Source organism: Schistocerca serialis, chromosome 12 (assembly GCF_023864345.2).
Source record: "Schistocerca serialis cubense isolate TAMUIC-IGC-003099 chromosome 12, iqSchSeri2.2, whole genome shotgun sequence".
Lineage (NCBI taxonomy): Eukaryota > Metazoa > Arthropoda > Insecta > Orthoptera > Acrididae > Schistocerca > Schistocerca serialis.
Genome location: NC_064649.1, coordinates 26888273 through 26895237, shown reverse-complemented (window position 1 = coordinate 26895237; position 6965 = coordinate 26888273). Strand labels below are relative to the sequence as shown.

General features: G+C 37.9%; 1 long non-coding RNA gene across 1 annotated transcript; it reads left to right on the top strand.

Moving 5' to 3' along the window:
* Positions 1-584: 584 nt before the first annotated feature.
* On the top strand, positions 585-3164 carry LOC126428459 (uncharacterized). Its single transcript, XR_007576839.1, has 2 exons — positions 585-672; positions 2918-3164. It is a non-coding gene; the product is annotated as an uncharacterized LOC126428459 (long non-coding RNA).
* The last annotated feature ends 3801 nt before the right edge of the window (positions 3165-6965 follow it).

The following is a 6965-nucleotide window of genomic DNA, read 5'->3' as shown; positions in this document are numbered from 1 at the left end:
TCTTCTTGAAATTTTTTCAGTTATTGTGTGTTGTTTGAGAACAACTTTTTGTTGCCGACTAGTAAGATATGATCTAATCCATTCATTTGGAATACCTCTAATTCCCTTTCTTTCCAAACTGTTTAGTAGGATACCATTATCTAAAATGTTAAATGCTTTGGATAGGTCCAAGAATATTCCAGTAGCTATTTCCTTTTCATCTACAGCTTTTAGAATGGAGTGCAAATATTCATAGGCTGCTGTGGTTGTGGATCTGGATTGCCTGAAGCCATGCTGATGATTTGACAGTAAATTTGTTAGATAAAATTTGTATCAATTGGTACTTGTAATGTACATCGCCCTGTGGTTGGCATCGCTGGAAACGAAACAGCTGTTGGCGGCAATGTTGTGTAATTCGAATACACGGCGTAAACAATGATTGATAGGTAATTCGTGTCTGTGGTATTTATCCCATGGATACTTCCATGATTTATCTTCTCAAATAAAAATATTGATAATAACAATAAATCTTATCTTTGATGGAACATTAATAGCTAATTTAACGTGGTTGGCATCGCTGGAAACGAAACAGCTGTTGGCGGCAATGTTGTGTAATTCGAATACAAGGCGTAAACAATGATTGATAGGTAATTCGTGTCTTATTTACCAGTGCAGTAGGAAATATACGTGCAGGTAGGCCACACACAGTTGCGTCCAACTACTTTATATTTTCTGTTCTGTCCGTTCGTTTAAGTAATACTATCCCGCTGGAAACGAAGGCATTTCTCAAAACCTCCAATTCAAAACTCCATACACAGTGTGGCCCCGAAATCAGTTACAGAAGCTTTAATGTCTCAACTCGGGCGTTTGTGTTCATAGATCATTTTACAGTAATGGGTAGGTGACAAACACTAAATTAAAACAATATATACAGGTGCGGAGCCAGAATTTGTTTCTTGAAGGGGAAGGAGCAGGAGTAGTAGACTTAATTTGTTGTTGCCTCAGCCAAACATCTGAATTTAGCTGGGCGTCGTCGCAGTGTGCCACAGAAGATTAAGATTTTGATGATGACAATATATAAAATGCTTTAATATAGTAATAAACTGTTTGATTACAATAAAGTACGTAAAGTCTTTTGAAATGAAAATCATTGGTACTAGTATATTGCTTAAATATAACGTTCAAGTATTTACGAAACATTCACATGGAATGTGAAGGAGTCCACATGCCTTGCAGCTAATTCAAGAACCATAATAGCAACAACCTCTCAGTTTTGCTGACGCAATAGCACTGTCAACATATTTCGCTTAGTACTTAGATTATGATCACATATCTGCAAACTATTCGTATGTGAGTATGTAAATGACAGGAATGTTTACATTGTCATTTCTGTCTCTATTTAGGAACTCAGTCTTTCTGTTATTGTTCAGTTTTTCTATAGTGGTGGGTCTTTCCCTTTGTTTCCCCTTAACCGTAACCCTGTGCTTTACCAGCTCCACCTGAGGCCTCACAAACTGTCTGATTTGTTGAGCAGTTACAGCCAGCCAGCCTATGAAGGTGTGCATTTGCCTGGCTGAATGTAGCCTACGAGGCCCGTCCTTGGGACAGGGCTTCTCAGAAGCAAGTGAAAAGTGTTAAATTTAGTTTTTTAATTTCAAGAATTCCATGCCATTTCTGGGAATTTTATTTGCATGCTGCTGTGTTATCCAAGTACTGCATATGAAATTTGGAAATTCATGGGTGTAAATTATAAATGCTTATGCTAACACTTTTCTTTGTACAAGGGAGGGGGATGGGGGGTGGGGGTGGTGGTATTGTGATGCTTCCTCACCAGATCTGCACATGAAAAAAATGTGTACAAACATACACAGTTAAATGTAATGTTATAAGCAGTATTTGTGGTGTGTCATAGTCAGACAATTCTCTATTTATATATTTCTACACAATTACCGTGAGGAGATACTATGTCAATACAGGCAGTGGTGGTGTTCTGATGATGCCTTAGCAACCTTTGAATGTAAATTAGCTGCTATGCCACAGATCAGTGCGGAGTACGCTACTTCTGATTAAATCAGTTCTTAGTATATATTAAAAGATGTCTCTTATTTACTGTAGTAAAAACCTTCGTTGTTAAGTGTGGTTGATATTATTTTTCCAACAAACATTTTCTTGTATAAAGTATCTACCAACCATTGGTGCCATAAAATTGTAATCTTTTTCATCATGCAGAAAAGTTTCCATGTGTGAGATTGAAGTCAACTTTTGTATTTTTCTTCTGGGATTCATCTGCAGCGTAGCTTTTACATGCTGAGACTGAAATTTTTCAAATTATTTCACAATGGTCACAGCTGTGAAGGAGGTACCATCAGCATACATAACATCAACTTCTGTTATTGGCACAGATAGCTCATTCATGTGAAGAATTAAGAGATGTGGAGACGAACAATACTTCACTTGTTAAGTAAACATTCACACAGGTATCTTTATTTCATGAATGGTCGAACAATATCGACTGCTGTTCCTCTCGCACTAAGACGCAATTTCTGTAGCAATGTGTCATCACATTTGTAGTTGACTGTTTTGATTGAGGCGTCTAGGTACATCCCACAAACTTTCTGTTCATTTACTGACTTTATGTATGTTGCAAATGTTTGCAGTGCTGTCTTGGTTGACACCTTTTCTCAAATTATGCTCTGCATCATGAAGGAATTATTTATTCATCCATAGACCATGCAGTACAAGAGTATCAGACATGTCACACGCATTACAGATAATACATACATGTACAAAACTTTAACAAACTAGGATAGTGCAGGAAGATGTTCTTGCCTCTGTAGTAGTATTAAAAGTTTGTTTTTCCAAACAGAAACCACTAGAGAAATATGTTAAACAATAGTTTTGTATTTCAAGTGAAATTTTTCTAATTTTCCTGTTCCAGGTAAAAAAAAAAAAAAAAAATGGCAGGAAAAGGGAATCCAAATTTAGAAAAAGTTCTTGAGGCTCAGTATCTGATCAAGAAGATGCATGAAGTTTCACAGCTGATGGGTGTGGATCTCGATCCGAAAACTCTGGTGCTCAGCATGCGGCTGATGGAACACGGAGCTAATCCAGCAGCTCTTGCAAAATTAATCAAAGATATCAAAAGAACTGTAAGTATTCTGGAAGAGACAGACAAGCAAGACAAAGGAAGGGAAAACAAATGAAGCATTTAACTGACAATGTCATAAAGATTGTCCTTAGATCGCCAAATATGTGCAAGCTGTGAAATAGTGTGGAGTGTAATTATTGAAGAGTGGATTATTTGAACAGTAGCTCAAATTTCTTTATAGAAAGTAGTTGGGAGTTTGTGCTACTGAAGCAAACCAATATCTTTTTGTGAAAAGGTATTTACTGATTTTCAGAAAATTAACATGTTACAAGGAACTGCAACACATGTGTAGCTCAATGAAGTGCATCATCAATGATATAAATGTTTTGGATTATTGTACTTTATTATTGAATTCAAAAGCAACTGAGTATTAAAGAAATGCCTCTGTGTGTAATTGTCTAATGACCTAGTTTTTCTATAATGGTATTCAGTTGTCCATTCATTGTCTTATCGTTCTAGTTTTATTTCTGGTTTCATTTACACCTAGGAGCTACTTAAAACTTAAGCAGTTGGATAAAAATACTCACCTTCATTAATACAATAAGTGGAGCAGGATATAAATGAATGTTTATATGAATTGTCGGCTTTGACCTGTGACATAAGAAACATGCAACAAACACTGTAAATAATACATGATAAAGAATTACATACAAACATGGTAAATGGAAGGTGGAAAGGAAATAGCTGTTAAATTTGCGAAAAATACTTGCAAATTGACACTATTTTCTTTTCCACCATCCACTTATCTTGTTTGTACGTAATTCTTTCATGTTTTTGTGCATTTGTTTTATGGCACATTGCTCTGATCAGCTTTGAAACTTCCTGGGAGATTAAAACTGTGTGCCGGACTGAGACTCGAACTTGGGACCTTTGCCTTTCGCGGGCAAGTGCTCTACCAACTGAGCTACCCAAGCACGACTGGCGCCCCGGCCTCACAGCTTTACTTCTGCCAGTATCTCGTCTCCTACCTTCCAAACTTTACAGAAGCTCTCATGCAAATTATGCAGGACTAGCATTCCTGAAAGAAAGGGTAGCTCAGTTGGTAGAGCACTTGCCCACAAAAGGCAAAGGTCCCTAGTTCGAGTCTCAACCCAGCACACAGTTTTAATCTGCCAGGAAATTTCATATCAGCGTTCACTCCGCTGCAGAGTGAAAATCTGATTCTGATCAACTTTAATTGGCGTCTTACGTCAGTGTAATTGCCAAGCTAAGTTGTGTAAATTTTCTCCTGTGATTTTCGCATTCTGTTTACCCAGTTTCTAAAATTTTGTCTGTTTTCATGACTTTCCTGATCAATCTTTTCCTTTTAGTCATTATCTCGTATTAACGATTTATGTACAGATTTTTCCAACTTTTTTGTTGCTTTTCTTCCATTTTTCTATCTTTTCCACCCTCTGCTTATTTTTTTTGCCTCGCTTACGATTTTTAACTCTCCAAACTGTCCTCTCTTGCCATGATGAATCCCATCTCATATTACATCTGTTCCTTTCAAAAACATGCCTTTGCATTATCAGAACTAAGGTCCTACATTCTGTTTTTGAAACCTGCTTATCCCTTGGAATTACTTCAAAAAGCCTAACGTTGATGCAATCCAACCCAACACCATGCTCTTTTAAAACGTCAGATACAGCAATCTCTTGCTCTTACCTGGCTAATCTGTGACCTACATGCCTCATCAGCCAGTTTCCACTCTACCAGGCTTCTCTCCTTCTACAAAATCCTGCCCCTCATGTTTCCTTGAATGGTATCATCTACCAAGCCAATTTAAGACTGCAACAACATGCCAGACTTCACCTCTGAAAGCTATCCCACCTTCATAGTATGAAGGCTTTCACGACCGGATGACATATCTTCTGGTAAACCTTCCGGGATGTAAGGTCGTGGTCCATGAAACTCTTCAGCTCCTAACGTTTCGTCCAGAGCTGCGCTGGACATCTTCAGAGGGGTGTTTCTCCACCGGAGGAGAAACACCCCTCTGACGATGTCCAGCGCAGCTCTGGACGAAACGTTAGGAGCTGAAGAGTTTCATGGACCACAACCTTACATCCCGGAAGGTTTACCAGAAGCTATCCCACCTTCTTCTAAACTACCTGAGCGGTGGTATTTCCCTTCCTGTCCCTCTGCTGCTCCCTATACAGCCACACCATCAGCCACCAATCCTCTCCTACAAACTGAGCTTGGCCAACCTCCTTAACATCCCACAGCCTTCACCGCTGCCTCCCAGACTAAGAATAACCCATAAACCCAAGAACCAGTCACAACAGTACAGTGTCCCTATCCTCTCATCTAAAGCACTCTCCTCTCCTCTCTGTATTAACTAAGGGCCCATTTTCAGCCCTAAACCTGCATTTGATCATGCAGGTCTGGCGAAGGACCTTCTTTCTTTCACATGTAATATCTGTTGGAAATATCACTTTGCAACCCAACCCCAAAACTTTTCCAACAGCAAACCTGACATTGAACCATGCCTTACACACTGTAAACAATATGACGACTGTAATATGATGATATGTATTTTGAAAACAGGCTGAGCTACTTATCAGCCTGTTGCCACAACCAGGTTTTGTCAGATTAATTGGCTTCACAAACTCGCAGCCAAAGCCAATGATTTGTATTGAACAATCCCCTTGACCTGTGGAGAACAAGTCGTATACTTGCTATTGGAGGCAGGATAAATGAAATAAACCAATAAAAATTTTGATAAAACGTTAGTGTATAAATTTGATTAAACATATTCCCATTGTTTTTATAATTATAATAATTGAAAAATATGTTACCTTTATAGTTGTTACATGTATTGTTGGAACTTAGCGTAAATTTTACATTGTTAGAGTGGTTTATCATGAAGTCATTGAATTTTTTATTCACCGTTGGTGCTGACCAGATTTTAAGATGGAGACATGTGCTTGCTTATATTTGGTACTAGTATACTATGTTTTTGTCATAGGTAGGCCACACCCTTGCTACCATTCCGATAAGTAACTGTGTAAATGTAATTATCACCTTCCAAGTAGTCAGAGAAAACTTGGGTATCCTTGACCACCACGTATCAAGGGAGAGGCCAAGTATTTAGTTTCCGGATGAATTAACGTGTCAACAAAGAGTTGCAAATAAAATGATAATTGATTATATTGCTCAGTGGCAGTGAATTCATGTACATTAATATATTGACACCTATTCACTTGATATGTATATTTTGACTGCATCAATTTGATTTGAAATATTAATCCATGAAATATAACCCTTGACTACTATATCCTTGTGAAATTTAAGAATGCAATTGGTACTGATTTGTGGTTCCAACCAATTTGGTATTGTTAATACAGGGTGTAAAATCAGGACTTTTGTACTTATTTTGTATGTGACATACCATTGGAGACTTAATAGTAATTAATAGTGCATGTACTATAAAGTATGACTTCCTTTGAATAAAATATGGAGTAGTAAAATTTATGATGGCATAGTAACAGTGTAATATTTTCCTTCTTTAGCGTTCTAATGTTAAGAAACCTAAGTTCTCCAAAGATGTGTAATCTCTCTCTTAGTTATTCAGCTAAAGTGAGCAACAAGAAAACTATTCAAAGCAGATAACCACAATCCTACGAGGCGTGTTTTTTAAGTAAGTACAGTTTTGCCACACTGCGGCCGCAGCGCTGCGGTCAGCGTTCTGCGCATGCGCACTGGTACCTACATCTGTTGTCTACGCACTGACGCCATTACAGTCTGATTATTCCCTGTTTACATTGTGTACTGAGTGTTTAAGATGCCTCTGAAAAATCATGAGTCCCACCGACTGAAGTACGGGCTGTTATAAGATTTCTTAGTGCTAAAGGCCTAA